General features: G+C 36.6%; 1 long non-coding RNA gene across 3 annotated transcripts in view; it reads left to right on the forward strand.

The window, feature by feature from the left end:
• Positions 1–20,262, forward strand: part of LOC123289664 (uncharacterized) — a 140,895-nt gene extending 120,633 nt beyond the window's left edge. Inside the window, exon 6 of one of the 3 annotated variants that reach the window (XR_011493015.1) lies at positions 19,927–20,262. This is a non-coding gene — a long non-coding RNA (uncharacterized lncRNA). The remainder of the gene's footprint in view (positions 1–19,926) is intronic. The other 2 variants (XR_011493010.1, XR_011493014.1) reach the window with 2 other exon arrangements.
• The last annotated feature ends 1,030 nt before the right edge of the window (positions 20,263–21,292 follow it).

Here is a 21,292-nt window from a genome sequence, read left to right on the forward strand (position 1 = left end):
GACACTGTGGGTACTTGGTTATTATCTCCTGGGTTTTTCTCCAGAGGAATTACTTTCCAATTCCTTAAAATATAAACTGCTCAGCCTTGGTAAATCTGTAGCAGGACTTTTAAAAAGTCTAAAATAAATACCCAGCATTGGGATAGCTGGATCATATGGTAGATATATTCTTAATTTTCTGAGGATACTTCATACTGCTTTCCACAGTGGCTGCACCAGTTTGCACTCCCGCCAGCAGTGTACAAGGGTTCCCTTCTTTCCACATCCTCTCCAAGACTTGTTGTTTCCTGTCTTGTTAATTATAGCCATTCTGACCTGAGTGAGGTGATACCTCATGAACTTGAAAATGCAAAGGCATAAAGATACATGCACCCTTATATTCATTGCAGCATTATACGCAATAGCCAAGACTTGGAAGCAACCTAGGTGCCTATCAAGGGACGAATGAATAAAGAAGATCTGGTATATATACACAATGGAATTCTACTCAGCCATAAGAAATGATGAAATCCGGTCATTTGTGACAACATGGATGGTCCGTGAGGGTATTATGCTGAGTGAAATTAGTCAGAGGGAGAAAGTCAAATACTATATGATCTCATTCATAAGTAGAAGATAAAAACAATGACAAACAAACACATAGCAATGGAGATTGGATTGGTGGTTACCACAGGGGAAGCGGGGGGAGGGCAAAAAGGGTGATTAGGCTCACATGTGAGGGGATGGACTATAATTAGTTTTTGGGTGGTGAACGTGATGTAATCTACACAGAATTCAAAATATATTATGATATACATCCAAAAGCTGTATAGTATTATAATACAATGTTACTGCAATTACAAAAAAAATTGTCTAAAATATTTTTTTATGTTGGTCTTCAACTGTGGACAGACACAATGGCTTTAAGGAGCACATTCTTTTTCTTTACGGGATGATGCTGATCAAGACCTATCACACACTATTTTGATGAATTCCACATGGGTTCTTCCCTACCTTCCTGAGTCTTCCTGAGTACAGTTTTGTTTTATTTTGTTTATTCTTATAGTGTACCAGTCAAGTCGATGTCAGACATTATTGATTCTAGAACTACTTAACAAATAACACTTTCATTGTTGTTTACAAGTCTTATCAGTTCTCTTCAAAGCAATATTAGTCAGTTCTAGAATTTGAACACAAAAGGAGATCTCATTGTGTAGAGGACAGAAAAAAAGGATACTTTATTGTATAAAATAAATTCTATAGAAAGAGAGACTAAATGGAACTACAGCAAAGAGAAAAGCAATTGACGAGGTCTACAAGATCTTGAATAAACTGGGTGAATTTTTAAAAATCTCTTTAATATTACCTACGTAACATGTTTACTATTAATTTTTTTTTAAAGTGGAGGGAGCAGTATTGCGAGTGTGGTTATAAACAAACCTTAAGTTATAAAATAGATCAATTGTAGTAAATGTTTATTTCTCACCCACTCACAGTCCAAAATGGGGTTTCAATATTTGCAGTTGACTCTTCCACACACAGTACTCCAGACACACAGGCTCTTCCCTTCTTGTAGCCCTGCCATCTTCAGCATCCAAAGGGATGAAGGGGATTGCCAGGATTGCAAGTGGGCAAGTCTCCACAGGCTGGGCGGGGCCTAAAAGTGGTGCTTCACTCTGCTGATACCCGTGGCTGGAGCTTAGTAATAAGGACACACCTAGCTACAAAGATGGCTTGGAAATGTCATCTGGCTGTGTGTCCAAGAAAAAAGGGAAAAGATATAGAGTGATGGGTCACCATATTCTGACACTCCAACAATCAAACACAAAGAAAAACACATAAATGTACACACACACACACACACACATCGTATTGTTCCAATCACTCAAATAAAGAGAAACAAGACTATCAATCTGTTACATGTCTTTTCTGACCTGAACTGTTACGAATACATGCAGAAATGTATGATATTTTGTATAGCATGTTAACTTTAGGGTTATTATTAACTCAGAAAAATAGAGACATTTTAAATTTTCATTAATAGAGGTAGACATAAAATATTTACATCTATTCCATAGAATATCAAGTAGCTATTAAAAGGACGAAGTGGAGGTAAATTTGTAATGTTCCAAATTGATGTCCATGATACACTAATTACTAAAAACGAAAATCTACACGAAAAATTTTATTGTAAGTAAAAGTGGGTATATTTGTTAATATATGAATATTTGTACGGAGCACAAAAGTGTGGACAAATACATGATAATTTGATGCTGAAGTTAGGGAGAGCAGGGGGCAGAGTTTTACTTTATAACCTTCTGTACTGTGGGAGGTTATTTTTCCTTTCCTTAAAAAAATCCTCTATTACTTGTGTAATGACAAAAAATTAAGAAAGAAATATGTAATTACAAAAAGAATATCTAATACAAGGGAGGAGGAATTGATTTTATCCTCTTGATAACAAAACTTGAGACTTTCATATATGAATTGCCTCATAGGCCTCCTATTTGCAAGATAGAGCTAATACATGTGTTTTCCACATACATTTCTCAGTGACATGTTGATGTAAAGAGACTTTCTTCTCTCTTAAATCTGGGCCCCAAGTCTCAGAAGCTGTTAGAGCAGCAGAACTAATGTTTTTCTTGGAATGGTGCTGCTTTTCAATATTGTCTTATGGAAAAACTCCTTAAAAATCACTTTAAAGTTAATTACGCCTACTCAGTATTAAGTAAATTGAGGCTCTAAGATGATTTCAATTGAACCAATCTGTGTGTTTATTAAAATACTGCTTCCTAGGCACCTACCCTGGCCCCTTCTACTGTTAGAACCAAATACACGCACTTCCAGCTGAAATCTCAGATAACTCCTTTCCAGAGGCGAATCAGAGAATGTCTGGGACAAACAGCATTTAATACGGGGATTTGAAAGTTAAAGGGAGCCAGGCTTGATTGAATTCTTGTGCCACTGATTGGACATCTCAGGTGTCTTGTCTGAAAGATGCTATAATAGTTTTCTCCTCTTCAAAATGGAGAAAATAGTATCCTCTACCTCAAAAGAGTGTTTGAGGATTGAATGAAATAATGCTTCAAAAGTATTTAGTGAAGTGCAAAATAATCTAGACAATGTTAGTTTATAGTATTATTTTTGTTTTTGCTGCTGGTCTTACTTGAAGATGCCTGAGAAGCAGCCTGCATTGACCCCTAGGAGAAAAGTAGCATGAGCCCAAACAGAAATGGGCTCCAGAGCTTTGCCTACTTCACAAAGAGACCACTATGCTTGCAGGTTTGCCTGCTATTGTCAGGGAAAACCTATTGGGATCTCCAGCTTAGTTCCATAGTTTCACAACCATTTATTGGGTTGCTACTCTGTGCTAGGCACTTTGTATCTTGGGACTTAAAGATGTATAAGAATCTTTGTGGATGAGTTTCTGCAGACCTTTTGAATGCCTGGTAAAGGTCCTACGGACTAAGCAGAGCAGCAGCTTTCTGAAACAAGAAGAGATCAAAGATCTTTCTCTGAGCTAGCAGTGCTCCACCTTTCACCTCACACTGCCACCTCCTTCTGCTCCTCCCACATTCGTTGGCTGAGTGCTCAAGAGCAGAGGTGGGAACACTACTGGATAGAATTTGATCTCTCAGACTTGGCCCCTTGGCTCACATTCACACACACACACCAGCCTTCACAGGCTATCCAGTGTGACACATTCACTCTGTGTGTTGTGTTGCAGGCACAACGAATGATGAGATGCTTTTTATGCGGTGTGAGCGGGATAGATGATCTGTTGCCATCAGTGTAATCGTATTGCAGGTGAACTCACAAATGAATAGTAACAGCCCTACGGCCTGGTGTTTTTTTCACCATTTATATTAATTTATGAATTCATGTACTTGGTCACTGTGATTTATGGAGGAAAAGCAGAAAAGCTAAACAATTGCAGAATCCTTTTGATCGTACGTGATGAAAACATTGGAAAGCGACAGATATTCAATATTCAGGTCAGTTTAGATATTAGTGTGAGTGGCATATCAAAATCTAATCTTAATTAAAGCCTTGGGACAATTAAGCAGTATAGAGAAGAAAGTAAAACAAGGGAGTAAGCAGTCTTCCTAAGAATCAAATAATTTTTAAAATACACACATTTTGTCTAACTACCTGTATGTATAAATACAAAATGGTAAGGTTATGGCACATGAGAATAAAATCTTACATTTCATGAATAAGGGAAAACCTGGCTTAAGTCCAGAAATGGGGAAATATTTATTGTGTAGTTTTGTCTTCCCCTTTTATAATTAATTCAAAATTAGACATGTAATTGTAATTCAGAAACGGGCAAAATACATTCAATGATTTTAACCATTGATAGATTTGTAAACAAAAGCAGCTGGACTGGAATTTCTTCAAGGAAATATTTACATGCCAACAGTTTATCAAACTGAAAGTCTGCTGGTAAATCTACACATGGGCATTATGTTAATGATATGCAACGATGATTCATTCAGTGCCTCCTACTAGTTTCACAAGGCACCAGATGTAAAAGAATAAAATCTGAGTGCAAAAGGGGAAAAGGTCTCTGTGCTTTTCATCCTTTACCACCTTGCAGAGGGAACTATTATTAATTTGGCTATTATCCCTCACTCCTTAAGCTACTCCATATTAAATCATTTCTTAAAGAGGAATTAAAAGAAACTAGGACAAAAAGAGATTAATTCCAAACTAGGTTCCAGAACACCCAAAAACACTTTGTTCTAAACGTTCAATAAATTATCACCTTGTTTTAACAAGCTGGCAATGCAAATGACTATGGAGTATCTTGCTCTAGTAATCTCCAAATTTCAATATTATTCAAATTTTTCACCAAGAACCTGCGAGATTTGAGACCAAGTGATTTTCCTCCCCTCCACTGGGAAGAATGAGAATGAATGATGAAAACAATGAAAAGATGGAGCAAGACCAGTGGCGTAGTGGTTAAGTTCCTGTGCTCCCCTTTGGCGGCCTGGGGTTCGCCAGTTCAGATCCCAGGTGCAGAACTACGCACCACTTATCAAGCCATGCTGTGGCAGGCATCCCACATATGAAACAGAGGAAGATGGGCACAGATGTTAGCTCAGAGCTAATATTCCTCAAAAGGAAAAAGAAAAAGAAAGATGAAGGAGGGGAAAGATGTTTTCAGAAAATAAGAGAAATGAATGATCTTACTAACATAAACATAGAAATGGGCCAGCATGGTTGATTGGGAACAATAAAAATCCTGTTTGTACAAACACATGGCTTAAATCTTTCTTTTTCTGGGTTCGTAATATCTGCAGGGTCTTGAACAATTTACCCAATCCCCTTGAGCCTCCACATGACGAGCTCTAAAAGACCGATATCTACACCTACTATTAGACTTTTCCCCTCATGGTACCCAGCACTGAGCTCAGCTTGTTTTCATTTCACCTTTATATTCGTCTGTAACAGTATTGTTATCTTAAATCTACAGACAAGGAAAGCAAGGCCCCATAAAATTCCCTAATGTGCTTAATTCACAAATGTAATAAATGACAGAGTGGTGCCTTGAAAGTAGTTGGTGCACTTGAACACTATTCTATTCTGGAGAAGTTCATTCTCAGAGAAGAAACTCAAAAAGCTGGTTACCAGAATCAGGAAACAATGATCATTTTAGAATCCGCAAGCAACATTCACTTGAGGTTGAATAACTGAGTAGGGGACCTATTGAATCTTGCGCTTTCCTAGCCTATGGATGAGATTGGTTCCAGAGCTTAAAGAAAACATGAACTAAAAGATGATGGCTTTATACCCCCAAATCAAAAAATAGAGGATAATCATGAATAGGAGTGAAGAAAAGCATTTGTAAATTGGACCTTCTGGAATTAATGAGCAAAAATAACTTGTTTAATGTATCTATAAAGAAGGCTTCCAACAGCAAGTAACAAAGACAGCAAGAAAATGACTAAAAGTGGTTCAAAACATAAGGATACTTATTGTACAAGTAACAAACAATACAAATATGGTTCAGCAGCTCAGAGATGTCATGAAGAGTCCAGACCTTCTTCTCTCTCTGTTCTGGCATCCTAGTGTGTTAGATTTGTCTTTTGGTTGAAATATGGTTCCTGTACCTCCAGCATGCCAAAATTGAAACAAGGGATATGAGGCAAAGCATTTTCCTCTCATGAATGTTTGCTCTGTCGTTTTGTATAAGGAGCCACAGGAAGCAGATTTGTCCCATCATTGGTCAGAACTCTGTCACATTCCTAACTCTGGATTAAGTTTTGGCTAAAGGGGATGAGATTCCCAGAATAGACATAGGATTATTCCCTGGGTATAGTAATAGAGCTGGGGAAGAATCTTCCCTTCCATAGGACTAAGGGATTTCTACTTACTGCCTATTTAAATACAGTTTCTATAGGCAGAAAATGAGGAGTGCAATGGCTGCTTGATAGCCAATGAGCTGTGTCTGCCACACACAGTAAGTATGCATCTAAAGTGATTATCCACAGAAGATGATCCTTTTAATAAGATAAAAAATATCAATGATGTCTAAGAGGTGTATTTCAAGCCCTGGAAAAAAATACCATGCATGTTTAGTTTCAAAGCTAAAACATTAACCAAAGTGTGGTAATTCTGTATCATCAGCTTCAAATAAATCAATGACAGTAGTAATTACAGATGGTGTGAATCGCTCATTTTCTTTGTGAATTGTTCATAGTTGTAATTCAATAGAGAAAAAATAAGAAACAACAATAATAATAACTTTTTATTAGTCATGCTAAAGTAGCAAAGCAGTGGCATGGATAATTGAAAATAGTGGATTCTATGCATAATGATGAACTACTTAGGTTATTTGCCTTCCAGAAATCATTTCACATTCCCAAAGCAGGTCATCACCTATTTATTTGAGGAAGTAATCACTAAGCATCTTGGGTGGAAAGTTCTATAAATCTAGGTCAGAAAATTTTCTACAGTTAAAATATAATGAGAATATAAAATTCACTATAAAGACAAAGGTGAGCATTTATTATCAAAAAGTGTCTTTGCTAAGCAATGTCAATGAACGCAGTTTTGGAATGATAGTACAGAATTTTAGAGAAGCTTGAAAAATTGAGAATATATATAACGCTACCTGTTGTCTCACTTCGATTTAGAAAGGCATTTTCTTAGTCTAACTTCATAAGAGTTCAGGCTACCTTTTCCAAATTGTGCTCTGTTTTAAAGTTATGAGGAGTGAAATACTTTCTAGAATAGGCTCATGAGCACACAGATTTCAAGTCAAATGGATAGGTATGTTAATGTTGAGTCCACCATTGCCATCACTGCTGTTTTATTTGATGTGCCTTCTCCTAAGGCAAATATCTGCAATTATCTATGACAGTGGTGGTGGCATTTGATATCTACTTGAGTTCCTTTAGTATACCATGTATATTTTGGTCTTCTGCTCTTTTTTTAAATGTTAGGTGTACCTCATTTCCTAGTCTAGCTGGTATTCTCTGTATTGTATTGCACATTCTGTGGGACTGTAACTGTCTTCTCACCTCACTTTCCCAGTCACTTAATTCAAGAGCATTCACAAATAAACAGGAGAATCATAATGCAAAATGCTTCCATATCTCATTCTGTTAACTAGAATTCAGCAATAAGTGTTGCTCTTTGTGCATTATCCTTCTTTAAGAAAAATCCTATTTAAAACCACTACTTGGGCAAATATATACAGGAAATAACCAAAAAAGCAGAAATGGCCACATTGATGTTACACATTTCAAATATAACAAAATGGACTGGATTTTTCCCTCCTGTTCTCTGCCATTTGGATTTTTGTTGCTCCGAGGTAGTTGACCAAGTAGTTGCAAAAGAATACACGTGTAGCACCCATTTGTACTATGAGGAGATTGGCCATAATAATTCATCACTTAAACCTAGACATTTTGGAGATTAAAAAGGGGCATTTTTTTTGTTTAATTTTTAAATTATTTTTCAAAACCCAAACCATACGTTTCTTTTCTTTTCAAGGAAGAAGTTGCACTGAGCTAATGTCTGTTGCCAGCCTTCCTCTATTTTTTTCCTCCTCAAAGCCCCAGTGCATAGTTGTTTATCCAAGTTGTAAGTCCTTCTAGTTCTTCTATGTGAGCTGCCGCCACAGTATGGCAACTGACAGACGGTGGTGTGGTTCTGCAACCAGGAAATGAACCCGGGCCACCAAAGCAGTGAAAGCACCAAACTTTAACCACTGAGCCATCATGGCTGGCTCAAAAAGGGGCATTTTTGGTAAATACTCTAGGAAAACAGCAATAAATTGGAGCTTCTCTGGGTACAACAGGACATATAATCATCCTAGGGACAAGTAACTGAAGCAGTTGGTTCCTCTGTACTTGTTACCTAGATTCCTTTTTACACAGTTTAGAAAGCAAAATAGAATTGAGAAAATAGTCTTATAAATTAACTTCTCACTAAAAATCCACAAGAGATCACATCATGCAATCATGTGAAATGAAAGGGAAATTAAAAAGAGATGGAGATTTTTACAACTCAGTACAGAAAAGAGAAAGTCAGGGGAAAAACACAAGCCTTTAAATAGGATAACTTCACACAGCAGCACAAATGCAAGAAGAAAGGCCTCTTAAAGTGTCCCTTGGCACCAATGTTCTTATTTGCCAGAGGGCAGTTTGCCTTGGCCAAGTGCTTTCCGATTTCAGTAAATCCACCTCCTCAACAATTTATGCAAGGTTTAAAGAAAAAGATTAGGAAGAAAATTATTTTGAACATATCAAGAAATAAATCAGTTCAAACATGCAGTTTAGTTTTGACCCTGATTTATAGAGAAGAGTAAAATAGTATCCTATTTGGTAAACTCCACCTAACAAAACATAATACTGAATTTAGGGAATAAATTATTTGTGGTTGTAAGGAAACAACTAGATGGACTTAACAACAGACTAATTTCAAAAATATTTCATGATTCCTCACTTCAAAGGGCATGAGAGGGCTAAAGTCCTTTTTAAAGTGTTTCATACAAGTGAGGTAAGATTGACCACCCCATCAGTGCATAACTCACTACTCAAGCTTGAATATCCTTCAGTGTTCTTCTATTTCAGCATGTTTGTAACATTTATGATACCCAACCTGCCTACAACTCTCTCTTGAATACTATATGGGGAAGACTTAACTGGCACAATCCCTGGTCATTGTCTTTTTCCCTCCCCAAAACTGTTATGGCCCCTAGCTTGCAAGTTAATCAGTCATGGATTTGTATCTACAGTATTATACTGGATTCAGTAAAGAAAACAATAAAAGCAAGATACAGTTTTCTGTATTCAAAGATCTTACTCTCCAACTTAGAATACAAAAATAGTATAGGTGAAATTGAAATTGAAGCTTGGTTAAGAGCTTAACTTCACAGAAATTGCCATTTGGTTCTGAGCGAGAGTTCATGCAAAGTGTTGACTTGACTGAAGTCTGGAAAGGCAGACAACCCAAGGAAGTAAACTGGAAAAGAATATTATTTCCAATAACTTCATACCACATAAGAGGGAAGGAGCAGGGGAAAAATATCTAGAATCCCTCTTAACAAGAATGAAGAGTACATACTGCTGAAGGGTGATTTAAAAAAAAAATGAATTCAGTGAGACCTTAAACAAAGATTGGAAAACCTAAAAAGAACCAATCAGAACTGAAGTATACAATACTGGAAGTGAAAACTTCGCTAGAGGGTCTCAATAGCAGAGTAGGTGATACAGAAGAACAGATCAGTGACCTGGACAACAAACTAGAGGAAATCACCCCAGCTCAACAAATAAAAGAAAAAAAGAATTAAGAAGTATGAGGACAGTCTAGGGGACCTCTGGGACAACATCAAGTACATGAACATCCATATTATACGTGTCCCAGAAGGAGAAGAGAGAGACAAAGGGGCAGAGAATGTATTTGAAGAAATAATAGCTGAAAACTCTCCTAACCTAAGGAAGGAAACAGAAAGTCAGGTACAGGAAGCACAAAGAGCACCAAAAAAGACAAACAAAAAGAGTCCCACATCAAGATGCATTATAATTAAAATGTCAAGAATTACAGAAAAAGAGAGAATCCTAAAAGGTGCAAGAGAAAGGTAACAAGTTACACACAAAGGAAACCCCATAAGGCTATCAACTGACTTCTCAGCAGAAACCTTACAGGCTAGAAGGGAACGGCACAATATATTTAGAGTACTGAAAGGAAAAAAGCTATAGCCAAGAATACTCTACCTGGCAAGATTATCATTCAGAATGGAAGAAGAGATAAAGAGTTCCCCAGAGAAGGAAAAACTAAAGGAGTTTATCACCAAGAAACCAGTCTTATAAGAGATGTTCAAGGGGGTTATTTAAGTGAAAAGAGAAGACCACACATAGGAATAAGAAAATTATTTTTAAAAAAAAAGCAATAAAATCACTGGTAAAGGCCATATATAGTACAGGTAGCAGATCGACCACCTGTGAAGCTAACATGCAGGTCAAAAGACAAAAGCACTAAAATTATCTATTTCCACGATAAGAGGGTAACACATGCACAAAAAAAGAGGTTAGATATGATATTAAAAACATAAAATGTTGGAGGAAGGGAGTAAAAGAGTAGACATTTTAGCAAGAGGTCAAACTGAAAAGACCATCAGCTTAATATAGATTACTATATATGTAGATTATTATATATGAACTTCATGGTAATCATAAACCAGAAACCTATAATAAATACACAAAAAATTAAGAGAAAGAAACCCAAACATAAAACTAAAGAAACCCATCAAACCACAAGGGAAGAGAGGAAGAGAAGAAGAAAGGAACAGAGAAGAACTGCTAAAACATCCAGAAAAAGAGTAACAAAATGGCAACAAGTACATTCTTATCAATAGCTACTTTAAATGTCAATGGACTGAGTGCTCTAATCAAAAGGCATAGGGTGGCTGATTGAAGACCCCTACATATGCTGCATACAAGAGACACTTCAGACATAGACACTCACAAACTGAAAGTGATGGGATGGAAAAAGATTCTCCACACAAATATCAATGAAAAGAAAGCTTGGGTAACAATACTTATATCAGAGACAACACACAATAGACTTTAAAATAAAAACTGTAACAAGAGAGAAAGAAGGTTCTACACAATGAAAAGTCCAACGAGAGGATATAACACTTGTAAATATCTATGCACCCAACATAGGAGCACCTAAATATACAAAGCAATTATTAACAGACATAAAAGGAGAAATAGACAGCAACACAATAATAATAGACTTTAACTCTCCACTTACACCACTGGATAGATCACATCATCCAAACAGAAGATCAGTAAGGAAATATTCGCCTTAAATCACACATTAGACCAGATGAACTTAGTAGATATATACAGAGCATTCCATCCAAAAACCACAGAATACACAATTTTTTAAATGCACATGGAACATTGTCTAGGATAGATCACATATTAGGCCACAAAACAAGTCTCAATAAATTCAAGAATATTTAAATAATACCAAGCATCTTTTCTGACCACAACAGTATGAGACTAGAAATCAATTACAGGAAGAAAAAAACAAAAGTCATAAATATGTCAAGATTAAACAAAATGCTGCTGAATGATGATTGGGTCAATGAAGAAATCAAAGGAAAAATCAGAAAATACCTAGAGACAGTAGAGAATGAAAATACAACACGCCAAAATGTATAGGATACATCAAAAGCCAGTCTAAGAGAGAAGTTTATAGCAATACAAGCCTATCTCAACAAACAAGAAATATCTCAAATAAACAATCTGATAGTGTACATAAAGGAAAAGAAGAACCAGCAAAGCTCAAAATAAGTAGAAGGAAAGAAATAATAAAAATCAGAACAGAGATAAATGACATAGAAACCAAAAATATACAGAAAAAAAAACAATGTAACTAAAAGATGGTTCTTTGAAAACATAAAAAAAGTTGACAAACCTTTAGCTAGACTCAACAAGAAAAAAAAGAGAGAAGGCTCAAATCAATAAAATAAGAAATGAAAGAGTAGAAATTACAACAGACACCTCAGAAATGCAAAAGATTATAAAAGAATACTACAAAAATCTGTACACCAACAAATTGGATAATCTAGAAGAAATGGATAAATTCCTGAATCACACAATCTTTCAAAACTGAAAGAAGAAGAAATAGAGAATATGAAAAGACCAATTACCAGTAAGGAAATTGAAGCAGTTATCCAAAACCTCCCAAAAAATAAAAGTCCAGGACCAGATGGCTTCCTTGGTGAATTCTACCAAATATTCAAAGAAGAATTAATACCTATCCTTCTGAAACACTTCCAAAGAACTGAAGAGGAGGGGAGGCTTCCTAACTCATTCTATGAAGCCAACATTATCCTGATAATAAAACCAGACAAGGACAACACAAAAAAAGAAAATTACAGGCCAATATCACTGTTGAACATTGATACAAAAATCCTCCGCAAAATGTTAGCAAATCAAATAAACAACAATACATTAAAAAGATCATACATCATGATCAAGTGGGATTTATTCCAGGGATGCAGGGATGGTTAAACATCCTCAAATCAATCAATGTGATAAAACACATTAACAAAATGAAGAATAAAAATCACATGATCATCTCAATAGATGCAGAGAAAGCATTTGACAAGATATAGCATCCACTTATTATAAAAACTCTGAATAAAATGGGTACAGAAGGGAAGCATTTCAACATAATAAAGGCCATATATGACAAACCCACAGTAATATCATTCTCAATGGAGAAAAACTGAAAGCTATCCCTCCAAGAACAGGAACCAGATAAGGATGCCCACTTTCACTGCTCTTATTTAACTAAGAATTGGAAGTCCTAACCAGAGAAATCAAGCAAGAAAAAGAAAGAAAATGGGTCCAAATTGGAAAGGAAGAAGTGAAACTGTCACATTATTTGCAGGTGACATGATTTTATACATAGAAACCTCTAAAGAGTCCACAAAAAAATTTTTAGAAATAATAGATGAATACAGTAAAGTTTCAGGATGCAAAATCAACATATAAAAATCAGCTGCATTTCTATACAGTAAAAACTAGGTAGCAGAAAGAGAATTTAAGAATACAATCCCGTTTACAATTGTAACAAAAATAATAAAATACCTAGGAGAAAACTTAACAAAAGATGTGAAAGATCTGTACTCTGAAAACTATAAAACTATTGAAAGAAAGTGAGGAAGATACAAAGAAATGGAGAGATATTCCATGCTCTTGGATTGGAAGAATTGACATAGTTAAAATATCCACACTTCCTAAAGCAACCTAGAAATTCTGTGAAATTCCTATCAAAGTTCCAATGTCATTTTTCACAGAAATAGAAGAAAGAGTCCTAAAATTTATATGGAACAGCAAAAGACCCTGAATAGCCAAAGGAAGTCTAAGAAAAAAGAACAAACCTGAGGTATCACACTCCCTGAATTCAAAATATACTACAAAGCTATAGTAATCAAAACATCATGGTACTGGCACAAAAATGGATACACAGATCAGTGGAATAGAATCAAGAGCCCAGAAATAAACCCGCACATCTGTGGACAGCTTATTTTTCACAAAGTAGCCAAGAACACACAATGGAGAAAGGAAAGTCTCTTCAATAAATGGTGTTGGGAAAACTGGACAGCCACATGCAAAAGAATGAAAGTAGACCATTATCATACACCATACACAAAAATTAACTCAAAATGGATTAAAGTCTTGAATGTAAGACTTGAATCCATAAAACTTCTAGAAGAAAACATAGGCAATATGCTCTTCCACATTGGTCTTAGCAGCATATTTTCAAGTACCATGTCTGACAGGGCAAGGGAAACAATAGAAAAAATAAGCAAATGGGACTACATCACACTAAAGAGCCCCTGCATGGCAAAGGAAACCATCAACAAAATGAAAAGACAACCTAACAACTGGGAGAAGATATTTGCAAACCATATATCTGATAAAGGATTAATATCCAAAATATATAAAGAACTCACACATCTCAACAACAAAAAAACTAACAACCTAATTAAAAAATGGGCAAAAGATCTGAACAGACATTTCTCCAAAGAAAATATACAGATGGCCAACAGGCACATGAAAAAATGTTCAACATCACTAATTACCAGGGAAATGCAAATCAAAACTACAATAAAATATCACCTCACACCGATCAGAATGGCTATAATTAACAAGACAGGAAATAAGTGTTGGAGATGTTGTGGAGAAAAGGGAACACTTACACACTGCTGGTGAGAGTACAAACTGGTACAACCACTATGGAAAACAGTATGGAAATTCCTCAAAAAATTAAAACAGAACTACCATATGGTCCATCTATTCCACTGCTGGGTATTTATCTAAAGAACATGAGAATACACACAGGTAAAGATACATGTACCCCTATGATCATTGCAACATTATTCACCATAGCCAAGATCTGCAAGCAGGTGCCCATCAAGAGACAAATAGATAAAGAAGATGTGGTATATATACACAATGCAATACTACTCAGCTGTAAAAAAGGATGAAATCTGGCCATTTGTGACAACATGAATGGACCTTGAGGGTATTATGCTAAGCAAAATAATTCAGAGGGAGAAAGTCAAATACGGTATGATGTCATAAATAGAAGACAAAAACAACAACAAATAAACACAGATTGAATTGGTGGTTACCAGAGGGGAAGGGAAGACAGAGGAGGGTGAAAGACATATGTGTATGATGATGGATTGTAATTAGTCTTTGGGTAGTCATTACGATGTAGTTGACACAGAAATCGAAATATAATGATATACACCTGAAATTTATATAGTGTTATAAACCAATGTTACCACAATAAAAGGTAAATAAAGTTAAGGTACAGACTGTTAATAAATAAATAAATAGTAAAAATAAAAAAAATAATTGGTAGGTATAATGGTTAATTTTATGTGCCAAGTTGACTGGGCCCTGGGATGCCCAGATTAAACATTATTTCTAGGTGTGTCTGCGAGGATGTTTCCAGATGAGATTAGCATTTGAATTGGTGGGCTGAGTAAAGAAGATTGCTCTCCTGAATATGGGTGAGCATCATCCAATCCATTGAGGGCCTGAATAGAACAAAACTGCAGAGGAAGGCAGAATTCCTCTCTCTGCCTAACTGCTTGAACTGAGACAACAGTTTTAACCTACTTTTGGATTGGGACTTGGACTATCAATGCTCCTGGTTCTCTGGCCTTCAGATTTGAACTGGAATTTATACCACTGGCTTTCCTGAGTCTTGAGCACAGCAACATCCCATCATCAAATGGAAAATGATATATACGTGATCAGGCCCGAGCAAGCTCTGAAGGCACAAGTAAGTTACCTAAAGCAATTGTCCCAAATGCCTATGATCCCCATTCCTGCTACCCCTTCTTCTTTCTCTCAGCCTGTATCTATGGCCTCATGGGGAGTTCCCTACAATCAGTTGACAGAGGAAGAGAAGACTCAGGCCTGGTTTACAGATGGTTCTGCATGACATATAGGTACCACTCAAAGTGGACAGCTCTAGGCCCTCTCTGGGGCATCCCTGAAGGACAGTGGTGAAGGGAAATCCTCTCAGTGAGCAGAACTTTGGGTAGTGCACCTGGCTGTTCACTTTGATTGGAAGGAGAAAAGGCCAGATATGTGATTATATACCAATTTGTCAACTATGGACAACGGTTGGCTCGATGGTCAGGAACTTGGAAGGAACATCATTGGAATATTGGTGGCAAAGCAATTTGTGGAAGAGGTATGTAGATAAAAATTCTCTGAGTGGGCAAAAAAATATGAAGATAATTGTGCCCCATATGAATGCTCATCAAAGGGTGACCTCAGCAGAGAAGAATTTTAATAATCAAGTGGACAGATGACCTGTTCTGTGGATACCAGTCAGTCTCTTTCTCCAGGTACCCCTATCATTGCCCAATGGGCCCATGGGGAAAGTGGCCATGGTGATAAAGGATGGAGGTTGTAGATGGCTTCAGCAACACGGACTCTCACTTACCAAGGCCAACCTGGCTAAGGCCATCACTGAGTGCCCAATCTGCTAGCAGCAGAGACCAATACTAAGTTCCTGATATGGCAGCATTCCCCAGGGTGATCAGTGAGCTGCCTGGTGCAGGTTGATTTCTTGCATCACAGAAAGGAAGCATTTATTTCTTACTAAAATAGGTACTTACTTTGGATATGGATCTGCCTTCCCTGCATGCAATGCCTCTGCCAAAATCACCACCAATGGACTTACAGAATGACTTACGCACTGTCATAATTTTCACACAGCATTGCATCTAATCAGCAAACTCACTTAAGATCAAAATAAATATGGTAATGGGCCCATACTCATGGAATTCACTAGTCTTACCGTATTCTCCATCATCCTGAAGCAGCTAGTTTGACAGAACGCTGCAATGATCCACTGAAGACTCAAAATGCCAGCTAGGTGGCAAAACCTTGTAGGGGTGAGGTAAGATTCTCCAGAAGGCTATATATGCTCTAAATCAGCATCCAACCTATTTCTTCCACAGCCAGAATTCACAGGTCCAGAAATCAAGGAGTGAAAACGGGATTGGCACCACTCATTATTACCCATAATAACCCAGTGGCAAAACTTTTGCTTCCTGTTTGCATGACTTTACGCTCTTCTGGACTAGATGTCTTAGTTCCAGAGGGAGGAATACTTCCACTAGAAGAAACAACAATTATTCCATTGAACTAGAAGTTAAGACTACTATCCAGCCATTTTGGGCTCCGCATGCCTCTGAATCAGTAGCCAAAGAAAAGAGTGAGTGTGCTGGCTAAAGTGACTGATCCTAACTACCAAGGGGAAATTGGCCTACTGCTCCATTGTGGAGCTAAGGAAGGGTATGTTGGGAATACAAGAGATTCCTTAGCGTCTCTCTTACTATTACCATGCCCTGTGACTAAGGTCAATGGAAAACTAGAACAATCTAATCCAGGTAGGACTACTAATGGCCCAGACCATTCAGGAATGAAAGTTTGCGTCAATCCACCAGGTAAAGAACAATGAGGAAGTTGAGGTGCTTGCTGAAGGCAAAGGGAATACAAATGCATAATGAAAGAAGGTAGTTATAAATACCAGCTATGACCACGTGAGCAGTTACTGAAGTGAGAACTGTAGTCATGAGTATTTCAAGGCACTGAACATAAAGCAATGAATGACAGTGATCCCTGAGAAATGGTAAAAAAGCGAGGTGAAACTAATATTTCCCCCAGCTCACTTCCTTGAGAGAGTTTCCAAGCTCTGGCCTATGGAACAAAGGGAAATACAGGTTTAGTTAGCTAACTCTGAATTAGCAATCCTGGGAGATCGAGGTTGCTGGAGTACAGAGAGGAGAGAGTTGCACAGAGAGAGAATTCTGGAGATCCAGAGAGGAGTCCCTTCCAATGCTCACCTGGGTATAGATCACACATACCTGTGAGCAATCTATCCAAGGTTGGGAAAAGAGCCACCTGAAAAGAAGAGAGGAAACAGTGCATTACACTCACACAGAGCTAGGAAAAGAGCCTACTCTCACCAACTAAAGTGGAAAAACTCATAATTCACAGGACATTGGGTGGAATATCTAAAGGATTTTATGTCAGTGATCATACTTGATCCTAGACTGGTCCTACCTAATAAATCTTAAAAGCAAGACCTGAAAGGATCAAACTGTTTCCAAGTAACAACTGCATCCCAGGAAAAAGTTAAAGAATTTATAGTAATATCAAAATAACAAGGATGTGCCAAACTAAAAATCAAATGCAAATATGAATCAACATAGAGAAATGAAGATCATAGGATATGGTAACTATTTAGTTTATTTTACGTCAATTATACCTCAAATAAGCTACTTTTAAAATTACACAGAGATACTACTAAGTCTATCACAATGGCTACATTAAAAAAATATATCAGATGGAGCAAGCCCAGTGGTCTAGTGGTTAAGGTCATGTACTCTGCTTTGGCAGCTTAGGGTTCACAGGTTCCAATCCCAGGCGGGGACCTAGCACCACTCATCAAGCCACACTGTGGGGGCATCCCACATAAAATAGAGGAAGATTGGCACAGCTGTTGGCTCAGCGACAATCTTCCTCACACACACACAAAATCAAACAATATCAAGCACTGGAGAGGATGGAGAGCAACTGGATCTCTCGTATACTGCTGGTTGGAGTGCATCTTGGTACAGCCACTTGGGAAAACAGTTTGGCAGTTTCTTGTGAAGCTAATCATGCCCTTACTGTATGTCTCAGCAATTGTATTTCCATGTGTTTACTTAGAGGAAATGTAAACTCATATTAACCCCAAACCTGAACACAAATGTTTTAACAACTTTCTTCATAATCGTCAGAAACAACCTAATGTCCTTCAACTAGTGAGTGGATAAACTAGAATACTACTAAAGAAAAAAAGGAGAAAATTTACTGATATACTAAACAACATGGATGAATCTTGAAAGTATTATGGGAAATGAAAGAAGCCAGACTGAGTTTTCATGTTGTATGATTTTATTTATGTGATATCTTGGGAAAGGGAACATTACAGAAATAGGAAACAGATCAGTGATTGGAGGGAGGAACTGACTTAAAAGTTCAACACAATGTCATTTTGGAGAGTGATGGAACAGTTGCGTATCTTGATTGTGGTGATGGTTACATATCTGCAGGCATTCTCAAAACTTATAAAAGTATACTCCAAATTATACTATATGTTTGAATTATACTCTATGTATATTTTAAGTGTGAATTAAAATGCAATTAAAAGTATGTTTAGCCAGAAATAAATATTGTGTGGTCCTGTCAAGCAATTGACCTAATGTATACTATCACATGGAAAGGTAATTTGATCACATTAGCTAATATATACTATCACCTTCTAGCGGCTGTGTACAAAATGTAATGGAATGAAATACAAATGAGGCAGTAAGACAGGCAAAGATACGGTCGTAGCAAGCAGATGTGAAATGTTAAAAACCTGAGTACGATCAATAATCCTTTTAGTAGAAAAGTAAAGGAAAAATCTAAGCAAAAGCTTTAAAAAAGAATGGTTACTACATCTATAGTAGAGAATAAAATGATGAATATAATTGAGAAAAGTATTTTACTGAAAGTTTGTATCACCACTCACGTACACACAAGATAGAAGAAAGGCATAGGTGAAAAACTGATGGGTTATTTAAACACCAGCTCATGAGTCTAAGATACAATATACTGTTCTTGCACGGGGTTTTCACAGAAGTATGATATGATTTTCCCCCAAGTACCTACAAACCATATCACATTTTCATATTCTTGGACGTTACTATGCAAGGAGCTCTAGGATACAAAGCGCTCTTCATATAGCCACACGAGGAAGTGGAACCTTAAGCCCAATTTGTTGCCAGGCATTGTACAGGCTACTTCAACGGGGTCATTTGATGAACATTTGGCTAGATTCAGAAGAATGAACAAAGAAGTAAGAAAATGTTTCTTTTTTCTTCTTATTCTTTGGTTTTGTATCAGTCTGGTGGACAATTAATGGAGGATTATTGCTGCTGATCAGCACAACAAGTGGTGTTAAGATAGTCATTAAATATCTATCAAAATATGAAATTTTAATTTATTTTAATTTCCTTCAATTATGTATGTGTTTCTTTATGACCAGGGGCCCCATATTAACCACACAGGGGCGACAGGGTATGATATTCCAGTGTTTTGAATAGCTACTGTGAAAGGCAAGAGGCTTTAAAATCATTTCTCACTTTCCTCTTAGTTCTAAGAAGGAATTTCCGTGAAAATTTACCATAAACTGAGAGGCAGCTAACTTCACCAAATGACTATTATTTACTCTTGTTTGTTTATTTGTTTTTTCCGGTTACCTTTGATTTCTCAGTTAATTGTTTTAGAATATGGTTATTATATCTTTAAATTGCCTCACTCATAGTGTTTTATTGTTTTTCCATAGGTGCTCATTTTCCTCTTTATGATATAAAAGAGGTTACATTGACTCTTCAAGAACAGTGTTGGCAAGGAGAAATTTTGTTTCCTTCTTTCTTTTCTTTTAATTGTATCTATACGGGAAGATGGATGTTAGCTGAACCTTTGTGGTAATTGTTTTGTGCTGTATGCGTTAAACTTACACAGTGATGTATGTCAATTATTTCTCAATAAAACTGGAAAAACAAAAAAGAATAGTATTAAACATGTTATCCGTAGTGTGTCTGACATAATTTTTTTTTCTTCATTGGAACATATAATTTAGAAAACCTAACCATCAGCAAATTCAGAATATGTGAATAAAGACTATAAATTACAGAACAGAAGGAATAGAGCAAACTCAGACTGGGAAGATGAACTTATCACTTATAAAGTGGATACAGAGAGAAAATAATAGTTTGTTCAGAGTTTTGCAGTTATGACGCTTCTATTGTTGCAAAGAGGTCTATATGCAATAGAGTAGATACATGAAGATCAGAATTAATTCTAGAAAAAAGAGATACAAAATATACGTATGCAGTATACAACCAGATCAAAATACACATAAATACAAATTACACATGTACCTTTAGATGGAAAGTCTTCACTTTCAGATGGAGAAACTGAGTCCCAGTACAATGAACTGATTTACTCAAGAACAGACAGCTTGTCTATGGAAAACTCAGAAATCAAACTTGGTTCCAGAGTACCATATTGTCTCTTAAATCAGATAGTTTATATTGGCATGTCTTACAGAGTGGCTAGAAGAATGGACCTTGAAACCAGATTGCCTGGTTTTGAATTCCAATTTGACCACTTATGAGCTCTGGGAGCCTTTACCACACAGTCTGTCAATCCTGTCATCTACAAGATGGGGATGACATATATTCCTCCCTCATAAGCTTATTAGAAGGATCAAATCATTAATGCCTGGAAAGCACTTAGAAGAGGACCTGGCATAAAGTAAGTGTTCAATATATCTCGATTATTTATTTTATGACCACTAATTTGAGCAAATAATTTTCAGACAGGCATATATTCTGACTTTTTCTCTTTGAGGCCAAGTCACAGTCACAACTTCCTCTGAGACGCATCACTACGTAGACTGTACGAAGTGAATTTACTCCCTGTAAAACACAGAGACATCTGCAAGTAAGTTGTTTTTACACTGTAAAAAAGGTGACTTTTGGTCTCGATATACTCTTTTACTGATAGGAGAAATGATATTGATTGTGTAAAGAAAAGTGTTGGCTATTTAATTCACAAATTCTATTTGCTAAATTGGTTTTCATCATTTTGGTCATCTTTAAAGCACTTACAAAGTACATTTCTCATTTGCTTCTTTTTGTTGTTGT

Source organism: Equus asinus, chromosome 11 (assembly GCF_041296235.1).
Source record: "Equus asinus isolate D_3611 breed Donkey chromosome 11, EquAss-T2T_v2, whole genome shotgun sequence".
NCBI lineage: Eukaryota > Metazoa > Chordata > Mammalia > Perissodactyla > Equidae > Equus > Equus asinus.